The sequence below is a fragment of the Chlamydotis macqueenii genome, chromosome 1 (assembly GCF_036417535.1).
Source record: "Chlamydotis macqueenii isolate bChlMac1 chromosome 1, bChlMac1.mat, whole genome shotgun sequence".
Classification (NCBI taxonomy): domain Eukaryota; kingdom Metazoa; phylum Chordata; class Aves; order Otidiformes; family Otididae; genus Chlamydotis; species Chlamydotis macqueenii.
In genome coordinates, this window is record NC_141556.1 from 66,236,985 (window position 1) to 66,258,892 (window position 21,908).

At 39.6% G+C, this 21,908-nt stretch overlaps 1 protein-coding gene and 1 long non-coding RNA gene across 3 annotated transcripts in view; one reads left to right on the forward strand and one right to left on the reverse strand.

The window, feature by feature from the left end:
- Positions 1-21,908, reverse strand: part of FGD4 (FYVE, RhoGEF and PH domain containing 4) — a 91,109-nt gene that overhangs the window by 62,296 nt on the left and 6,905 nt on the right. The window contains exon 1 of one of the 2 annotated variants that reach the window (XM_086755094.1): positions 12,405-12,470. The exons of the other annotated variant lie outside the window; for it this stretch is intronic. The gene's annotated coding sequence lies outside the window, so the exon portion shown is untranslated. Of the gene's footprint in view, positions 1-12,404; positions 12,471-21,908 lie in introns of those variants that run through there. 2 annotated transcript variants of the gene reach the window in all.
- LOC147602134 (uncharacterized) lies at positions 25-3,495 on the forward strand. The gene is made up of 3 exons (XR_015259427.1): positions 25-148; positions 2,802-2,988; positions 3,444-3,495. It is a non-coding gene; the product is annotated as an uncharacterized LOC147602134 (long non-coding RNA).

The window sequence follows — 21,908 nt, forward strand, 5'->3', positions numbered from 1 at the left end:
CTTGAGGCAAGAAAAGAAATTTTACCCACATGAAGGCAACTGTGAATTTTTATTTCATTTCCAGAAGGAACAACATTAAAACAGATGTAAAGAAGCCTCCAAAACTCAATTTGAAAACACATGCTTAACTCCTCCTTTTTAAAAAAAGGTAAAAGATTGTTTTATCTCTATTTGATTAGCTAGCAGATAAGGGGATTTGGGAGAGATTAGAACTGATACAATGGGGACATCTCATTAACTTGTTCCCCTGGTTTCACATGAGTTTTACACCCAACTTTGCTTACTCTAAGAAACATGCAAAGTACAAACTACACAATGCAATTATATTGGGAAGTATTAGTTGAAAAAACATCAACATGAGATGCAGCTATGTCTTACCTGTCACCAGAACATGCCTGTGAACTTCAAAGAAAATGTATTTAAAAAACATTTCTCTAAAAAGCAGATGAAGAGGCACAGAGAAAACTAGGCAAATAAAATGTTCTTATTAGTGGGTAATTCAAATCGCACCACTAAAACAACTAGTTGCTGCCATTTCGTATGAATAAGATAGCTAGTCAACCTAAAACCAGCATGTTCTTAGCCCAGAGACTTGCACAGCAGACTAGTTCTATGAAGCTAAGTTACCTCAAATCCACATTACTGGCTAATCGTATGACTTCATCACTCCAATAATTAAAAGTTTTTACAAACATCCTGCAATAAGTATATAGCACTTACTTTTTTTTTTCTCCACTGCAGTGTATTTTTCAAACTAAATGTCACAAGCTTTCTCTCAGTACTTCCCCTATTTTACAGACAAGGGGACTTAAAATACGTACCTGACTATTTGAATATTCTTAACGTGACGAAGCTGCGGTTGAGAAGGAAGTCCCATGAGTACGAGTACTGTTAGGAAACCTGGAAAGCTGAACTAAGTATTACAGAGCTACATGGGCAGCATGCCACACTGAGATACACCCCCGAAAACATGTGACAGTGAATCACAGCCCCACATTCAGTATGGCTGCCTTCAGCTGGCTCCTCATTACCACAGACTCACTTCAGGCACAAATTTTTTGAAGAGGTTTGCTGAAGATGCTGCATCAGTGCTCTGCACTGAAAGAACCCTGCAACTTCTGTCTCCCTCTCTTTAGACATCTGAGTGAGTTCAAAAGAGATGTAAAACCACAACAACTAAAAAAGGCACCTTTCACAGGGCTCCCAAAAAGTAGGTGTGGTTAACTCTCACTTACCTACCCCACTCCCTTCTCCTGTACACCCCAGCACTTCAAAAGCACAACAGGTCAGTCTGGGGTAAAAATGAAAGCATGCTTTGGCCGTACCTCAAAATAGTTTCTGAGGTGCTATTAAAAGCCTGTCTCAAAAGCCTGGCACTAGTCTGCAGAGGGGTTCCACTTGGCTCCCACCTATTCTTAGGGCAACGGGATTAGCTACTGAGGCACCAAAGCATCCCAAAGTGACCCCCACTTCTGTCAGATCTTCCACGTGCTGCCCTTTTCATGATTCTTGGGACAGTTTAAAATCAGTAACAAGTAATTTTATGCAGAAGGTTGGATGGATATAAACCATACCTTAAAAAAAAAAAAAAATCCAAAGTACACAACTTGCTAAATACTGATGCTTTGAACAGATACTTCTGTAACAAGGTAAAAAAAAAAAAGGTCTGAAAATTCATCTGAGGTGCAGGTACACAAAACAAAGGACACTTTTAGAACTACAGATATGCAAAAATGTACACTGGTCTAGGTTGAAATTTGGAAGAAAGCTTGCACTGCCCCAGGCATGCTAAACAGAAGGTGACCATCTGCACTTCCTACCTGCACCTTCCTTCTGTACTGAAGCAATGACTAACCTCTTATTTCTTTTTGAGCACTGTGCAAGAGCTCAAGCAAGCAAGGCCTGCCCCTGGTGCTTTATAATTTCTTTTGATTGTAACAGGGAACTTCCTGCAATGGGAGCTTCCTGCCTCTGATCACCACGGGTGAAGAGGAAAACTGCAGAGCCAAAACATGGCAAAGTAAATGGCTTTAAAAGTCAAGCAGACGACTACCAAGAGCTACAAACAAGGGAAACCACCAGAGAGATGTTCAGGAGTTTACTCTCTCTCTCAAGGAAAAGGAGATGAAGCCCAAAAGCATGTGGTTAATGTTAGAATTGCATTTCAGTTTAGTGTCTCTACTACCAAGATGAACGGGTCCCACTGCCATCACTCCCCCTTGCAGCTATATCACATTCTGCCCTTACAAAAATGTCCAGCCCATGATAAGCCAATGCAATGTAGCAGGCAAAGTAAATGGTTTCATTCCAGGTGAGCAAGCTGAATCAGTGTTTTGTGCAATGGGACAAGCTCCAGGAGGTGCGTGGTGATCATAGCGTGGCATAGGTCAGCACAGAGGGAAGGAATGTGACGGCCCATCCCAGTGCCAGGCTGTCATGTTAACTCTGCTCCCACATCTCATCCAGCGACAGCAGCGGGGTCAGCCCAAGGACTGCAGAGATTAATGATGACTGAATGCAGTAGCTGTGAAGTGTTGACAAGGATCCTTGAACGGATCCCTTTACATGAAGGATGAAACTGATGTGTGGTTGCCCAGTACCCTCAGGAGAGAAAAGGCGAGAGAGCCCGTGTGCAACTGACGAGCTCCCTTATGCCAAGCCAGTGGTTTGCTTCTGGCAAAGGATCATCCTGCTCTTCCTTTCTTTGCATTGGGTCTTATCTGGCACCGGAGCAAGCCTGTTCAGCTCACTAATCTGCCAGAAACATATTCATTTTCTTTTGGATTGTTTCGTTAACTTAGCAGTCTGAGGTGGCCCATGGTGTCAGATGAGCATGAGTGTCAACAGAAGGATAAAATGGGAGAGAATAGCAAAACCCTTCCAGCAAGCAGACCTAGTTGCTGTCTTGTTAAGCTGCATCCTTCAAGCTTTGCCACACAGACATGTGAGGAAGGAAGAAACAGACATATGATAACTCTAGATTTGCAGGTATATAATGAACAAAAAAGACGGGTAAAAAATTTCTAGGTTAAGCAAATGACCTACAGAAACAAGTGATCACCAGGAAAAGGAGGGAGGGGGAGAAGTCCACACAGAAGTGGGCTGAGTGGGGAAGGAATTTAGGAATGGGTATTCAGGACTGTTGCAACAAGGAAAAGTAAAAATAGCACCTTAAAAAGATGGATAACTAGCCCCTAACAAGGTGAGAAACACTATGGGAGACTCTGGATCTGCAGCCCAAATAGAAACAAGTTTGTTGAAAGGATGCTTTCCCTCCCAGTTCTGAAATAAGAAATGCTTCCATCACTCCCTCTCCTAGCTCTCCTGGTTCACATGCAAGGAGATTTAAGACAAGCAATCACAAGGCAGGTGCGACGAACAACCATGCCATAATCAGAAAGCAAGTAGCAGTATTTTTCCATCTTTTTTTTTTTTTCTTCCAGCTCAGCTGTATCCTGTGCCCCAAAGAGAAAGCCTGTGGCTGCACAAAATCCCAAATGACACACAATAAAAACTCTTAGGGGAAAAGCCTGCCTTTTTGTCCTATGTTTGTACAGCATTTGTCATTGTAGCATCTTGGTGTCTGCAATTTAGCCCAAGCATATAAGTAATACAAGCAATTACAAAACTCTCCAAACAAATAATTAAATGGTTGTAGTTCTACAAAATCAAAGAACTATATTAAATATCATTAAGCTCCACATCACTGACATCTACTCTATTAGTGTTTACAAAAGGAGTGCCTTTGCTATGGCAACTGTGTTTTACACTAACCATATAAAACTGTTTTTCTGTAGCTTCAAGTATTTACCATACTTGAAGAAAATAATTATCCAGAAATCTGTGGTTCATTTTTCAATTAATCTTCTCTAGCAAAGAAAGATTCAGCAATTGTTACAGGAGTTTTTGTTTTAGATAGGGAAGTAGTCAAAGGCTTTGCCTTTATTAGCTGGGTTTGATTTGCCAATTCTCCTGTTTAAAAAAATGGGTTAACATTTTACTATTTCCTATACCTCCTTTATATACATATTACAAAATTGAGAGAAAGCTTCATGTTATGATTTAAGGAAGAGGAAATTACTATTTATAGTGTTAGCCATTCTATTATACTAACACAAAGTTCACAAAGAAATACAATGAGAAGGCCCTCTGGCCCTGCAGCTCTGTCTTTTCTCATATCGTCTTCATTGCTTTCTCCTTGCCAGGCCTTCCCCCTTGAGAAGGCTGCTTCTTCAGGCCTCCTGCCTCCACCGCAGGTGCTGCCTCTTCCCCAGCGACAGTATTACCTCCGACAGCAACGTTCCCGCTTACTGCTGCGCTCTCCTGCTAGCCAGGACATACAGCTAGACCAGTAAAGCTGAGTGGTGCTAGGACAGGTGGGCAGCTCTGGTGCCCCACCAGTTGGGGACCACGTTGTAGCTGCTATCACAGAAACCCTTACCCTTCTTCAAAGAAGGGTGGAAAAAAGGCAAGAGAAAAAAGCTTGCAACCTACCCCAATAGTTTTGTGCCGCCCATCCTTATTCGCTTTCACAGTTTAAACATATCATTCATTTAACATCTTTGCAAAACAGCTTAAGAGCACAGACACTCATTTTCTAGTTAATTTAGCTTTTGGTCACAAAAACAGACAATACACACACATATTCCCCACAAAAGACCAAAAAAGCCGCATAAGACAAATCCGAAAGGACACCACATAGGATTTTCCTTAGGTTCAACAGTACAGTGAAAGGCTGAATCCGTAACTGAAAAATTACCCCCATCACATTAGAAATCCAAGAAGTACAAAGATTCACAAGTGGAACAGGTCAGAATGCAGTGACAGTGACTTTGCTTGGTCAGCGACAGATACTAAAGTACAAATTATTTTTACTTTTAGTAAATAAAAACCAACATGGAAGATTCACAATAAACATCAGAGTGGAATAAATCAGTACATTTCTGGTGTAGATAAAAGCATATGAACCATGGTCAGGAAAAAAAAAAAATTAAAAGTCAGTCAATCAAATCAGTCTGAAAAAAAAAGCAGTAGCAAATGTTTGTGTAACCTACAGTAGAAGGCAGCAAACACACAATGATCTTTCCCTCAATCCCTGTGGCTTCCAGCATCAGTTGTTTAGGGATCACCCGCGTTAGCTGATGCATTTGTGCAACTGTATTTTACCAGCTGCTGGAAGACACATTCACCATGAATTTGTTTAGTCTCTTCCTGAATCCCATTTATATTTCTTGCACAGAATATGTCACAGTATAGGCATTTTCAATCTATTCTACCTTAACTCTGACTCCATGCTTTCTGGGGAAGAGAAACTTGATGGCACAACACATTTGCCCTTCCCCTTCCACCTTTCTCCATCCTTCCTGTCACGTTACAGAATGCATCAGACTAACTTTCTCCAGAACACATCAGTTCCTAAAAATCACAGAACCACAGAATGGCTTGGGTGGGAAGGGACCTTTAAAGATCATCCAGTTCAGCCCCTCAGCCGTGAGCAGGGACATCTTTCACTAGATCAGGTCTCAGGACAAAAAAATTCACTATCTGTTCATGACTGTTTCCTTCTGCCTCAAATACATAAACAGCTTTAGTCTCCTGATGTTGCCCTGTTATGGCCAATTTAATCTAGTACTTATAGGACAGTTAGCAAATTGGGACCTTCTTTACAAGACTTTTTCTCCCCTGCAATTAATATATAGTACTGCTTTTTTTCCAGTCCATCCAGCCTTGCATATTTCAAGCATCTAGAGAAAAGTCATCAAAAGGAATTCTTTAAATCAAGTTATTTCAAAAAAGGAAGGTAACAATACAGATACCAGTGACAAATAAGAGAATGTAGAAGTGTATTTCAGCTTTTGGTGCAATAAGGGTGCAAGATCAAAGACAGTTGTGTCTGGTTTACATAGTGAAGTTGTACTGACAGTTAAATGCAGCCTTCACTGGGACCACATCAGCACTAATGAAACCATAATTTCCTTTAAATTATTGCTACCCACACCCCAGACCTCCTCAGCCAGATAACAGCTTTCCATCATTTATTTTAAGACAAAAGCAATCAATAAGCTTTTCCCCATAGTTCTTTTACTGCTATCTATGAACTCTAAAAACCTGGAATGAGAGAAGATGCCAGCTATAAAACAGACACAGTCAAGTTATATTGTTGTCTTTCTTATGGAAAGAGATTCTAAAATGTCACTCGGTTTTGAGATAAACTGGATTAAAGCCGTTTCAGTGATTTACAAACAAAATCTTAATCCATCAAAACATTATGAATAGACTACAGTATCAGAGAGCTAAGTAGATCCTGTTGGATTGATCGGCTTTTCCCTCTCGTCATGACTACGTCCTGTGCATTGTTTTGTACTGCAAACGTCCAATATCAGATTGTAGGAATATCACACTTCTGTTAGGTCTGTGGATCATTCACGGAAGCTTGAGGGCATCCCATAGAAGACACACACATACACAAAAAAAACCCCTTCAGCTACCAACTGAAGTGTTACTCCTGTGCTAAGTAGCAAGGAAAAAAGCATTCTACAGTTTTTAGAATTTTTCAACAGTAGAAAATTTTTTTAATATTCTCAGTCAAACCAGGGAAATATCAGTAATAAGACAAGCCTGGAAAATTTAAATTAATTGTTTAGAAAGACTATATTTTACAATCAATGAAATCAGTTTTATAAACACATACACACACACACGCACAATCGAAGTGCAAGCAGTAATTATTCTGTTATGTCAGAAACCAGGCCACAGCTTGCAGAACAAGTGGTAAAATGGGGGAAAATTGGTGAGCAAGGTGCTTTAACTAGTGTTGTGTTCTAGACTAAGTTTTTAAAAAGAGCATTTACCCAGAATAACAGGATGCTAGCAGACAACAGAGGGATGCAGCATTGCTGACTTTACTAAGGGTAAAGAGTGCTCACATTGCTAAGTGTGAATATTTCTTCACACTAGAACTTAACTGTGGTGTTTTGATTCTTAGTGGTGGAATTAGAGCTTTACCCAAGTCTTACATTTTATTTTGACTTACAGCAGCTATCTTTAAGAGTTTGTTCGCTGCTTCCACAGTTAAAACTGACTTACAAACAGAAATCTTGACAAGCCAAAGGACAAAACACACTTGCCAATTGCATTACAGTGGGTGGCCAAGTCATAACAGCAATACAGGGCTTCAAGCAATAGCATGAACAAGAGCTACTGAAGAGAACAGACACCAAAATTAGTCATGGAAACTGCCTTGGCACTTAAGGCTGCCAGAGAAGTATTACAGCTGTAAAGAAAAGTGGCACAAGGTCTTTAAAGAACAGCAACAAGTAATCTTATATAACCTATGAAGCCTTTAGATATTTTAGCAAGCTTAACAACAGGTGTACAATACACGATCATGTTGAATGCAAGCAAAAATGGCACCAAATTATTTATTCTAGGTAATAGATCTCAGTCTCAATGTAACTGCTGCAAGCATGATATGGGAGACCATCAAACTATTTTGAATTACTCAAAAAAAAAAAAAAACAATTCATGCTTTCAGTCATTGTCCTGAGCATCAGTGACCTCCTTAAGAAAGGGAAAAGAAAAAAAAATACATAAAATCAACTCAAGTAGGAAATGGGACAGGACTGTTGGAGCACACAAGAGGTGCTGGAACTGAGGAGGAGATACTAGGAAGAAAAATTCCAAGTGAGAAGTTCAGGTTGTGCCCTGCAGGAATAACTCATTACAGAATCAACTTGTTCTTTCAAGTAATATTACAAGCTCTTGAGCTAATTTTCCCTCTACTACTCAAACAGCAGCCATGTTCAACACCACTCCAGGGAACACACCAGACCACCCATGGCACTACTCAATGCCTGCAAAACAAAATCCTTAACTGTAGAAGAGACTGGAACCGAGATCTTCTGAAGCCTCAATCCCCAGTTCATGAACCTTTGCTAAAAAGGCTTGCACAGTACTTTGTTTCAATCTTAGTTATAACATCTAAACCGATACTCAGAACTATAACCACAATAGTATTTAACTTGGCAGCTGAACATGGATTATATATGTATTTTTTTTTCAATATGTAAGAATGCATGAGACAAGTGTAAGTGGAATGGACAGGTTGCAACACTGTTCAATATCAGGGTTAGCTACATCTATTTGATCTTCATGAATGTAAAGTGCTTCCGTGGTGGTGGGAAAACCACAGCAACGTACAGTCCAAAGAATACACAAGCTGGCAAATGTCTACAGATAGTCAAGAACAAGCACAAAAAAAAAAAAATTCCCTGCAATTAATGATCCTCTGAAGATCAGCAGTTGGAAAAGCACTTCTACTAGCCATCTGTCAGGACTAGAAGACTATTCTTCCCTCTGATTCAAAATTTGGCTGCTTTGGGTTCCCTTTATTCTGAAGCACTGGAGACTGGTGGTGATTTTTGAGTGCAGGTAAGCATCAGGCTGTTAGCAGAGTTCATTTCTCAAGTGTCTGCTTAAGTTTTCTGCTAACAGGAATGTCGTGACATTGGCAATGACTTCAATCTTTCTTGCTCAGTTTCTGAAGCATAGTGTAACATCAGCTTTTGATAATTCACTACAGCTTAAAGCTTTGTTTAAAGTTTGTTTCCCACAGCCAGCAGCAACCTGTGATTCTCAGTGTGCCAGAAAAAAAAGTGTCTACAGAATGTCTAAATGAGACATGAGCTACATGGCTGCCTATGACTGAGGGGGGCGGGGGAAAAACTCACACAGAAAAACCTCAGTGGCCAAATGAGAGAGAGTCCTGAGCTCCACATTCCTAAATGTACTACTTGCTTTGCTCAGATATTCATCAAAAAGTAAACAATTCCCATGTCTCTATCAGTCTAAGTAGTATTTTTATACTTAAAATGAACAGCTAGCTATTACACATAGTAATAGTAACTGGATGAACTGGGCGGGGGGGGGGCGGGGAACGACACTAAAAAAAAAAATAATTCCACTTCAAGATATTCTGGTTTTGGTGTGCAGCCATTTATCCCCACCCTGTTCTTCTCCCAGTTGTGAAGCCCTAACAAGAACTACCTAGCAGGAATGTTTTCTGAAATCATGTGTACTAATGCTCTGAGTCTTCCAGATCTTCAACTAGACACCTCAACATGGAAGGAAAAAAGTACTTCTGTACTAAATGCAACCCCCTCTGGAAAAGACTAAAAGAAATCTGCCACAATTCATATCCATATCATTCATCCACACACTGCCAGTCTCTCACATTTAGTTACTCATACTCTCACTGCACTGGTTTAGTACAGTGATCTGCTTTAGAACAAAATCAATAAATCTGATGTTTTCTAAAATCTCATATAGCAATTTCTAGCATTGTGAAAAAAGCGTTAATGCCTGCATTTTGTCCCCACCCATACGAAGCATAAAAGATGCAAGCAATTTTACATTACTAAGGTCCAGTAAACAGACCAACGGCAGCCGTGCCTGTGTCAGCAGGTTTATCCTCCCACATCCAGCATCCCGAGGACTCCATTATTTCATGGGAGCTGCAAAGAGAACAGTTTGTAAACAGGCACCAGGACTTTCCAAAACAGCTGGCCCTTCAAAGGGAGCTGGAGGCTTTAACTTTGAAATAGCCATGCTGCTATAAGACGACAGTACAGAGCCTGAGCTTTTTTGTTTGTTTGTTTTAATGTTCAGAATACGTGAGTAAATAGCTGAAAAAAGTGTCTTGAGAATTTGGAATATTTAAAAGCTCCACCAAGTAGAAGCCCGAACAGAGTGTATAAATAAATACAAGTCATGTCAAACAGCATTCCACAGTCATGTGTCAAGTGAAAAGCAGAAAGACTTGTCTGTTTGAAGAAAACAATTGTGATCGTTCATATGCAAGCCAGCTTCCTATATATTGACTCAGGATTTTACCATTTCATTACAAGTCTCCTGAAAGCTTAGTATGTTCAGACATTATAAACAAGATCATGATGAGCCCACTGTATACTAGGTTGTACATCTAGACGCTATTTAGTTCAGAGTTCATTCAAAATGTCTTCTTTTGTGAAATCACGTACCTCAATTGAGCTTACCCTCTTCAAAAAAAACCCACAACCACTACTCAGTATGACCCATCACCTCTGCTTGCCCCCAAAGCCTGTATTTAAGAATAAAACTCCTTCAAGAGATCATGTAGCAGATTACACTGACTCTCATTTGTTTTCATTAAGCATAAACATCAGAGTTGCTTGTAATAATCTACCAAAGATTTTTTTAAAAATTTACAAAAAATAATTAATTTTAAACAGACACTTAACAGTTCCTCTGTTACATGGAAATGGGATGTCTACTACAAAAGGTCAGATGCTCAAATGGATTAAAGAGCGTCTAGCCTTTAAATCCTCATCCGCAAATCAACACTGACCTAAGTCACCTAAAGTAAAATTTAATAAGGAAAAAAAAAAAAGCATTCAATGGCCACATACAGACCATTCAAGAAGGAAATTTTAAAAATCATTTGCTCAAGACTATCTGGACATTTACACAGTGCTTGTCAGAGAATATAGTAAGAGCTGGAGAATGCCAAATGTAAAGTCCCCTATTTATCCTTGAAACAGGTTTAGCAAAGGCAGTGGAAAAGCAAGCTTCTCAGCACACCACCAGCTAACGAACAGGAGCAATCACCTCCGGAAGGGGTATACAAGCCATTACCTTTATGTCAATATGATTGTCGCTGTCTGTGAAGACTTGCCAGTGAGACAGTAATTCACATCCACAGCGACAGCAAATCCTGTAGGCAACAGCTACCTTACTAGAAACAGACTGGGGAAGAGAAACACACCCCACATCATCTACAGAATAACCTTGGGCTGGTTGCCCTTCCCTCCAGCTAGGTTTAGCGTAGCGTCTGAAGGGTGAAAGTCTAATCTCTTTTCAAGCACAAAAGCCAACCTGCCTCCTGCGCTCTTTTTAACACCACAATTACAGACGTGCAACTTGCATGTGTGAACAAGTCCACTGTAGCCCATTAGAAGCAAATTTTGCATAAATCACCCACTTCAATGGCAATGCAATATTTAAATTCTGGAGAAGGAAGGGATTAAAAAAAAAAAAAGTCTTTTTAATTACAAGATGATACAGCTTCCATTAAGAGCGCTCACCCAGTTCCACCAATGCGTGAGTGTGACACGATGTCTGAAAGGACTTCAGAGGCACATATACCAGGCTCCCACAAGCACAAGAAAGGCTCATATACCACAAGCAGTTAAAGTACTCAAAGAAATAAAAATCCCCTCAACCTCCCACGCACCCACTTTTGTTAGGCACCAAGACTTGGAAAGCATCTCAGAGGTTAAAAATTTATCTTAGTCAAATATGTTGCAATCGTGACTTATTAACTCCATTGGTAACTTTCCTCCCAGACTCCAATGCACTGACATTTGAAGTACGTAAAAGCAGAGGGTAGATCGCTGGAATTAGGACCGACACAGTTTTAATTAAAAGCCTCTAGTAATGTCCTCCCCTGTACCAAATAAAAATGGCAGTCCTGGCAAGAAGGATGCAGCATAAGAGCTTTATTTGAAAAGGGAAAGCCCATATGTGACTAAAAAAGTAACACTTTGACAATTTGGGGTACAAATTAATTTTAGTGCCCCTCCTTTAAGTCAGTTATTTGAACTGCACAAAAATGTTCATCAAGCATTTAATATGAAAAAAAATAATACTCTTAGCTCCTACAGCACAACTAAAAGTGTCTTTGATAGGACCCAAAAGCCTTACAAGCATATATTTAAAATTTTATTTTCCCCTTTAAATGAAATTCTGCCATCAAAGCAGTCGCAATATTTGCAGAGTATCCTGAAAACTCATGTCAAGCCTCCATAAAATTAAGCTCTATAAGAGAAAGAGTCCGAAACGTTTGGTCAGTTGGTGAGTTGGAAAGAGGGGCAGAGGGTGGGAACGAAGAGTGAAAAACCCGCTCCTGCATTCTGCCTCCCTTACGCTGCTTCCTCTGAACAAACTGCATAAAACACCCTAAACATCCATTGTATCGCTAGCTCTGCTTCAACATCTCCCCCTCGTCTCGCCCTTCATGCCAGTATGAAAAACAAACACGTATCACATCCAAAAAGAAATCACTCAGACAAAAAGCAATCAGCATGAAAAGGCATGTAAATCACAGATTTGGCAGCGAACAGCATTTCATAAAGACAAGAGATATGAATTGCTCCATTTCTGTCAGTTTGGCCAGTTATTATTCTGACTTACTACTTTAACAACCCCAAATTAAACTGAAACAGACAAACAAAGATCTTTAAAATACAGTTCCCCCATGTGCACCCTCTTAACAATAAGCATTATTTCTGTGGCACTACCATCCTTAAACCATAAAGCCACTGCATTAATTAAAAATTATCTACATACATAATGAATTTATTACTGACCTTGCAAAAAGCTTACTCCTCTTGGCTAGAAATCATTAATAGTTTTGGCAAAATCCTTTTATGTGCTCCTCCAGCTAGCTAATTCCAGCCTTCCATTAACGCACTCCATTGCGGATAATTGCCGACAGCACACGCTCCCCTGCTTTTGCTGGTTCCCAACCCAGCGAGGATAATCACATTCCAGCGGGGAGCGAACAGATGGCAGCCTCCATGGTAACCAGTCCTCCCCAGCTAGTGGTAGCACTGGGAGACTCCCAGGGACCGGGCAACAAGCGCTCTTTGTGCTTCAGCCTCACCAAGCTGTCATGAGGGGAGAGCCAGCTCCCAGCGCTCACTGGGCATGCCTAGCAGGTGCCTTGCCTTCGCAAGCAGGCACAGCACCTTAACAAAAGCTTGCAACCAGGTTTAACCTTGACGCTGCCTATTTCTGTGTTGCGCAGGGGATAAAGAGGGGGGGGAGAGGGGGGCGTGTAAAACACACTCTAAGGTGGAGGTGAAGCTAGTGAGACTTTTAATTTACTATTAGAAACAGAGGGTTCTGAGAAATTAGCTACAGACTGTTTTTCTTCCTGACAAAAATGATTTTCTGAAGGCAGGCTTATTTCCCCTGAATGGGTTTCATTTCAGCACGATGGGAATGTTTGCTGCCCACGCTCTATCTCCTGGACCTAGAAATTGCTCCCCTTAAGAATACGATAATCTCTCAGCCTGCGTTTTCCTCAGAAAGAACTGCACAGCCCCGTGCTGTTGGTCTTAGGGCTTCTGTCAGGCTTATCTGCATCTGCCAAGACCAACGCTGAGTCAGCAGCAGGCAAAACCACCGTCTTTCTCCCTTGCATGACCAGGCTGCTGGGGGGTGGTGGAGCTGTGTCTGGAAAAGCCTTTTTTTTTGCATCAAAGCTGTGCCCAAAACCACTGCTCTCACCAGACCATATCCTGAGCAGCTACAAACCTACATCAATGGCACACACCAGCTCAGCAAAATACCCACCGACTTTATCAGGAGTGGAATGGGAACTGGCTTTTAAAGACCAATTGATAATGGTCTTGTCTGCAAAACAAAAAAAAAAGAGTTTTGAAAGAACATATTAAGGCTTTAAATACTTATGAGTTGCGCAGCATCATGTCTCAAAATATTTAAGGTTCAAACCATTGGATGTGAAAGAGCATGCAGCACGGTAGTCTGAGGACTGACTCTGTTGACGCATTCAAACTTTCTCTCCCTCACTCTCAAAATCATGCAGTGCTTATGACTAACAGTGCGTCAAAAAAAAAAGTGCGTAATTTTACTTAAAGCTGAGCCAAATTTGGACTTCAAGTTCCTACATGCTAACTTAGGGCTGTTGAATTATTCTTTTGAGGAAGGGAAAATGGTTTCCTTTCTCCCTTAATGGCGCCTTTGATCTTGTAGCTGGTCCTGTAGGGCAGCATTTTTTGCTGAAGAAGACTGAAAAACCCTGCGCTGGAACTCATCATCACAAAACTGTCTGTCTTTTCCTCTGGCTGTTTTTCATATGTTGGTAAGAGACAACACTACTAAACTGCTAGCACATTAACACTGGAGGTCCCTCAGATTGCTGCTGACAGGGCTTGAGTACCCAAAAGCTGTAGGAGAGTCCCTGCCGTGGGAAATGTGGCAGCTAAAGAAGACCCAGACTTCAGAAGGGACCTGCACAGCTCACAACGTGCTGTGGGTATGGGTGACGGACGTGGGAGCAGACTCAAGTTTGCCAACGTCCCCTTCAGGACTAGTAGATCATTCTGATTCATGCCACTAATTTCAATCCATTTTCTCCCTCTATATAAACAATCTTTACATCATCAAAAACAAACCTAATCATCCATCAGCAACAAGAGTAAAATAATGTAAGGAAGGAAGTAAAGTTCCTATTTATCTTGACAATTTTTAATAACAAAAACTTTTAAACGTTTTAAATGTTACAAAACACACCAATAGCATTTCTTTGTTTACCTCTTAAAAATAAAGATCACAGCTCAGAAATTAGATTTAACATACTAATAGATTTTATGTATTTATGCATTTCTGGAAAAAACTGTAGTGATTACAATTCTTGGCAAACAAACTGACTTCAAAATTACAGGGATTCCAGTTCAGTTTCAGACTTTTTTTTTTTTTCTTCATGAAAGAGACCTCCTACAAAGTAATTTTCTAGGTTTACATTAATTCTAACTTTGTATTTAAAAAAATGATGTTGTTTACTGAAATATTATAAGCAATTTTGACACTGAAAAACCTGTTCCAGACACCGACAAAAATCCTTAGATCATCTGTTTTTGAACAAGTACTATCTGTACTCGTTATAGGAGGAGTGCTAGCAGAATAAAGGGCAATAGCAGTCAGTATCCATTTCAGCTTCTTACTTGGAATTTCTTTAATTCTTAAATCTGATTTTATACAGATATAATGCAAAAATTCGAATAAACTACATGGAGCAGCCATCACACAAAGAAAGGGACAATAGGATGCACTATAAATTTTGGCAGAAGCAGTAGGTAAGTTACATGGAGCACCACTAAACAAGTATCCTCTGCATGTGTGACAAATGTTTTATTCAAATTATTTAAAAGGAGAAAGGAAAATAGCACATCCAAAATGCTTTTTAAGGGGGCTGGAGAAGAGAAAGAAGACTTAGCCAACTCCCCTCATTCTTTGGGCCAGGGTGAGCTACATAGGAGTCTAGGAATAAATTGGCTTTAGGTGGAAAATATTAATGACAAATAAACAACAAATTAACATCCTGTCTCCTGAATTGATTCCATTGAAGAGCTTGTCTTTTATAATTATGACACCATGTGCTTCAGGTTTTTCCAGTCCCAGCTGCTGACAGATGAAGACTTGGGTGTTTTACATAAGTTGATGAGGACTCAAATTGGACTTTAGAAATGTCTCTTTTTCAAATTGGATAATTTTTGTGTGTGTGATAACCGCTTAAAATCTATTCACTCAAAACAAGTTAAATGAGTTTAGAATATTGACAAAACTTAGTCTCCATTCTCTGCATAAGACTTGAAAGTTTCATTTATAAAGTCGACCACAGCATCAAAGTAACTAACACCAGGCCTCACACATGCATTGTCTTGAACTTTTGCCCATTTCTCATATTTGTTTTTAGACTTCTACTACAACAACCTTGTAATTCTTGACAGTTGTACCAACTGTACTTAATGCCAGAGATAAAGCAATACAATAGATCTGCTCTATTATAATACCACCTCTGTTTCTAAAAAACAAGTGGCTTCAATATAATATGTATGTATTTCTTTAACATTCTGGTATTGAAGAAGTTCACTTCAAGGGGAAACAGGATGTCTAAGTTTTACGAGTTTAAAAAAAATATTCTGTAAGCAAATGTAAGGGCTGAAACTTACAAAATTCCCTCTTACTTGTCTATTATTCCAAGATCTAACATTTTTTTTGTGATAAGCACAGAAGAGGTAAGGCTTCCACACTGGTCCTTTAAGATCCATCTGTGTGACAGAGATGTTCTTGCAGTCTCAACTGGTTTATTTCCTAAATTAAAAAACACTGCACTTTGTAGAAGGAAAGCAATGTATTAAAGCCCTGCAGACAGCAATTGTTTCCTCAGCAGCATCTCTGCGGATAAAAGCAAATGGAGACCTCACGTCTGGGTGAATTTCACTCCCCTTACTTCTCAAGTGTTTCCAGGCCTCCTGGTTTTGCATTGGCACATGCTTCCCGAACAACACAAGAAACACAACTACAGAGTTTCTTCTTCTTCTTCACGTGGTGTCCCTGCAGGCTGGAAGCACGTGCATGCTGGGCATGGGAGAAGGGGCAGTGACTATTTTGTTCTTGTTCGTACGGTTGCTGTTTGATTAAGTTATGTCAACATTTTGAGTGATAAACCTTTCCCTTCCAAACTGTTACAGCTTACAAAAGCAGGATTCACAGCAGGGAGACGAGGTATGTCCTTCTCACTGGTTCAATGACATAGACTGTCTGCATCCACTGCAGCAATCATTCTTCCAATGTTACAACAGCTGTTTCTGTGGATGTTTATTTTTGGCAACTATCATTAAAGGACAACACAGAAACATGGACAAAGCTCAAACTAGGCCATCTTATTGACCTATTTGGTGTACAAGCATCAAAGTTATCCCTCCTTCGTAGGCAGTCCTCCATAATAAATCTGAAGTTATGAAATTAAATTCCTTACAGAAATAGAAATAGTTATTTTCCGATCAGAAACAGCATCAGCCCAATACACTGAAACACTTATTCCATAAACTGGAATTACTCTCATTTCCCAATACTTTATTGCACCTCTCCCACTAAGCTGTATCAAGTAGTGCCTACAAGTTAGTAAGGCCTGTAGAAAAGGACATCATTTTTTCTTTAAAGCCAACACTAAAGCATATCTAGAGGTAGTCAGGCACACTGATTGATATAAAGTATTACTGAAAGTAAATTATGTAAAATGTAATTTAAAAAAAAAAATTAATAATCCATCAGTCCAAAGGCCCTAGATTAGAACTCCTTTCACTAGTAAATAAAATCCTCTTGGAAATTGCTGATGACAAAGAATTAGTTAACAGGATTTTTTGTAAACACTGGATTATTTTTATGTCAATAGTAAAATGTAGTGCATAGAAGAGTTGTTAAGAACAATGTACAATAGCACAGTCTCCCTGGAGAGAATACAGCAGCTCAGGCCTTGTACATACAAGGCATGAGACAGCCCATATTGGAGGTTGGGGATGTCCCTGCTTCTTGCAGGGCGGTTGGACTAGATGGCCTTTGAAGGTCTCTTCCAACCCTAACCATTCTATGATTCTATGATTCTACCTACCCAGAAGCCAGAGGTCTGGAGCTGCTTTTGCAAGATGTGCATGAACATAGAGAAAGGGAGAGCCAAAATCAAGGGGCTTACATTCCAACAGCAAAATGAACTGTGACACTAATGTTTTCAATCCATCTGCATTCAGAAAAAAAAAAAAAAAAAAGCAAGAGGGATGACAAAAGAAGAGGTGGATTTTAGCTGAAAACTCAGTTTGCCAAAGTAGGATAATTCAGTTCAGTGCCTGGAAGCATCCAACAATAGGGCACAGCAACCAACCTGATTATTTCTGCAATCGCACAGAGCGTTTCCATGGAAAAGCAGCAGCCTCCTAGGTTTGACATTGAGCATCTGACAGCTGAGCCAGCCAAAGCTCAGACATACAAGGCTCAAAGAAAGATCACAGACAGCTCTTTGGACGTGGTTCTGAGCAATGCAAGAGTAAAACCAGCTCTGAGGGAGAGCCTAACCCCAGGGGCTCTGTCCTCTGCTCTTATTTACCAGCTAAGATCCCAATGAAAGCAGAATAGACATCAGAGTAGCACATGGGTGGGAACCATGGCCACAGGGCTTTCCTTTCTCTTTAGGCATTCCTAAAGAGTTTCTGAGAAGTCTAGATGGGAACTGCAGGACTGCTCTTCTACCCTGGCTTGGACAACTCCCACCAGAACTTGTAAACAAAGACAGGAATGGTATTTCTGGAAGAATAGCCTGTACATTCCCTCCTCTATAAAGTGTCCTTCAGTAAAAACCACGAACAGTAGGAGAGTGAGTAAATGTAGAGAAACCATGCAACTATAAAATAATTAAAGATGTTATGGGTATTCACTGTGCTAGTCTCCTCCATGCAGATACAGGAAGTTCTTGTACTTCATCAACTAAACTTGGGAAGGAAAAAAGTTCTTATAACTCCAGAACTTTAATTTATGCTTCACAGAGGTAATCTGAGGTACAGAAGGAGCGGTGGTATTTGAGCTACACTAAATATTACATCAGCATCTTTGTGCTTTAGCCCATCGCAGGTGGCTAACCTATTAGTGGCAAAGAACCCATAAAAATTATTAAGATGGATTTAGCAGACTCACTCACATAGTTCACAGTGATTTGATTTAAATTCCTCTCCAAACTCAGCAGGCACTGCTTTGCCACAGATTTCTAAGATCTGGAAACACCTGTGTTAGATCCAGCACAGTCTTCCAAGCAGTTCGTAAGAGTTTTCTAACTGAGCAACAGATTAGTTTTATAAAACACCTTGCTTTTTCCTAGCCTGAAACTCTTTCAGCAGGTCAACAGATCAGCCAGGAGTAAGCCATCTAAAGAAACCAAGCTCGGGTATTTGATCAGGCAATTGTGGAGCATGCCCCATCCATGCCCACAGCTGAAGCTCCACTGCCAAGCGGAAGGAAAAGCATCATTGCAGGATTTACTGGGAGCTGCCAAGATCATACCAACAAAAGCTAAAAATTCCACCTACCTCCTGTGCTAGCTTACACAAGTGGGTACCACTTAGTACCGACAGTAACTATGTACCCCACTGGAGTCACCCAAAGTACTCCTGGTTTTATTTTGTATATACTTCAATGGCTCAAAGTCCTCTTTGCAATCTACCTCCTCCCACAAGATAAGCAACCAGTTTCATATCTGCAGAAAAATGAAGGTTTTGGCAGAGACTGTTTAGAAAAGTCTGATGAGTACTGGGGGTCTTGGTCACAGTTGGGGCTTCCAGGTGGACCCATGACATATACATGGCATTAGAGGCATACAGCACAAAACCACAGGTTATACCGTTTTCAGATTATTTTCAATATCAGTAATAGGCCCAGTATAACCTATTACCGTTCAGCATTTTGCTGCAGTAAGAATATCATGGATGCTTGTATTATTATTATTATTATTAACATCCAATACAACAAAGAGGGAGCCATATATTTCAAGGATTTTATTCTTTTGCTACAAGGTACTGGGGAAGGATATTAGCACATGGGTCACTCCAGTACCTTGAAAGATATACACTTTTCATAGTTTGTCTTTAATTGCAGAAGTACTTACTACAAATAAGGATAAGGAAAAAAATAAACAGCCTAAATCAAAACATACTGACAAAGACAGACTCCTATACATTCTAAGAAATAAGTAATGACTACATACAAAGCGGAACTAATAAACTGATCTTAATCACAAAAAAAAAATGTTTGAAACATTTTAAAAGTTTTTATTGTCTTTGCTATAGCACTGGTGAGCTCACTGAGTCAAAACCTTGCAGTACAAACAGGGATGAATAGTATTTCTATATCCCTCAAGTAATACAATATAGTGCAAATGTGTTTATAGAGCTTATATATACACTACAGAGAAATACTCTCCATCCAGTTTGCCTGTACTTATATTTTAAACAACTAGAATATAGGCAAGCTAGTAGATCTAAGTATTATCTAAACTTCACTTTCAAGAAACGAAACATTTGGCCATGTACTGCTAGCTAATGATACAGGTGGGCTGCAGTGACATGCACCATTTCCATCCCATCCATAGTCTCAAAGATCATCACTATTCTCAGACTGTATGTGACAGAAAAATAGGAAGGGAAGGTTAGGAAAGCGTCAGAAAATAAGTTCAAATTTGAACACAAATCCATCGTGTGCTGTGAGGAAGGTCACAAGATTTAACTTCTCATTGCAGGGATAGCTGCCTTCGATCAACATACTCGTGTTCTGCTTCTGCTGCTGTTCATCCAAGCGATGAGAATTTAGTTCAGTGCAGCTGCTCTTGGACACTGACAGATGACTTCTCCTTCCTCAATGACAACAAGAAACAAGCTTTCTTGTTGATATTAGCAGAAAAACTAGACCTAGACTACAGAATGCAACCCTGCAAGACAAGTTTGATCACAGGCTACTACAGAACCTACTTGACTCCTATTGTCTTCTAATTCTTTAAAAGAAAGAGATCTATAAATATATCAGCTACAGGCCACGATGAGAATACTATGTATATCTTTACTTTCATATATTTCTGAGACTCTCCCACAGGTCATAAATTTACTGCAAAATCAGTAACCTATTTAAAAAAAAAAAAGGCAAAAAAAGAGGTCTACTTACAGCTACCCATGCCTTATATAGGAATGTCATTACTGCAAGCAGAAATCCTTACATTCCAACGTTTTTGTGGAAGTAACTCTACTCATCCAGGAGACAGTCCTTAAACTGGGCACAAGAATGAACATTATCAAATCATTATATAAAAAAGGAAGTTCTGAATTTCATAACTTACTGACATAGCTCAGGAAATAAGCAACAAGAAATATTTCAACACATACTAACAGCAGATTGTGTGAGTGAACACTTAAGTGAAATCAAACATTTCTTCAAAAAGAAATAAAATCCTTACAGGTCAAGATTCACTTGACTCCATGTAAAGAGAACTCTATAGCTATGTTCTACTCCACATTATATAAGCTATATTCAAGTCACATCTTTAAGACCTTTTAAGAACCCTCACTTCTTAAGAAAATAAATGGGCAGATCTGGCAATGCAGAATGGCTGTCATTCAATGGAGAAGAGTGGTTCTCTGTTTTAGTTTGTGAAGAACTAGAAACAAATGAATAAATTCAGAAAAAGAATTTGTATAAGTTGCTTCCACTTGTAGTCTCACTACTCTTTTTATAGTATTTAGCTGTCTAGTAGCAAGTTATTTGCTATCTTCTAGTACTAGGAAAAGCATAAACACAACAACCTTATAATTGGCATTTGGTGCTCTTCCATTTTTGCTTCTCGTCTTTGTGGTCTTTTTACCCAACTTCAGTGGAAGGCCTCCAAGCCCTCTACTGCTACATGTTTGAACCAAGCAGAATTCAGCATAGAAACACGTAAGGAGTGACTGCCAAAACCTTCTGACCCTTTTCTGCATTGGCTATTACACTACTGAAGTGGTACTAGAGAACTTTCAGAATAAAAGACTTAACATTTTCTGGCACGCCAGAATAACGAACCCTTATGACAAAATACCATGGCATCAGGTAGAGATGATACCTTTCTTTAGAAAGTTTTCTGGACAGCAATATAACTCACTTGTCACACTACCAACTCCATGCAGCTTCTTTAGAAGTCAATAAATAGTCCACTGCTTATTTTAAGTACATTACATACGGGGAAAAAAAAGTCTATTTCAACGGATTTCCATAGAAATGAGGTGTAAGCTATGTCATACAAACCATTATGTGCAACTAACTGCCTCTTGCAGACAGTCTTCTTCCTTTGAAGTCATAATGTGTGAATCTTTTTGTAAGTACAACTTACAGGCATCAGCCGTAGCAAAGAATTACGTGGAAAAAACAGTAGCATCATTATCTCTCAATATACTAGAAGCCCCAACTCCTGGCAACAGAAGAATAATTATAGAAAATCTGAGGTGCCACATGAAAGAGTTTCAGAGCCCTCATACTGAGAAAAGTTTTAAGTCATTAAAAAAGTGACAAAATTAAGGAAATAAAAGGACGAAATCTTCTACACAGTAGTTTTAGGGGTTTGGGTTTTCTTGGTGTTCTTTTATTTTGAGAAACTACTGAAGACTTTGTTGACATTCATAACAGTAAGATACAACCATAATGCAAAGCAGAAAAACAAAATACTAAGTGCTTGCAAAGTCACAATGAATTGCCCCATACATGTTTAGGGTCCCTGCAAA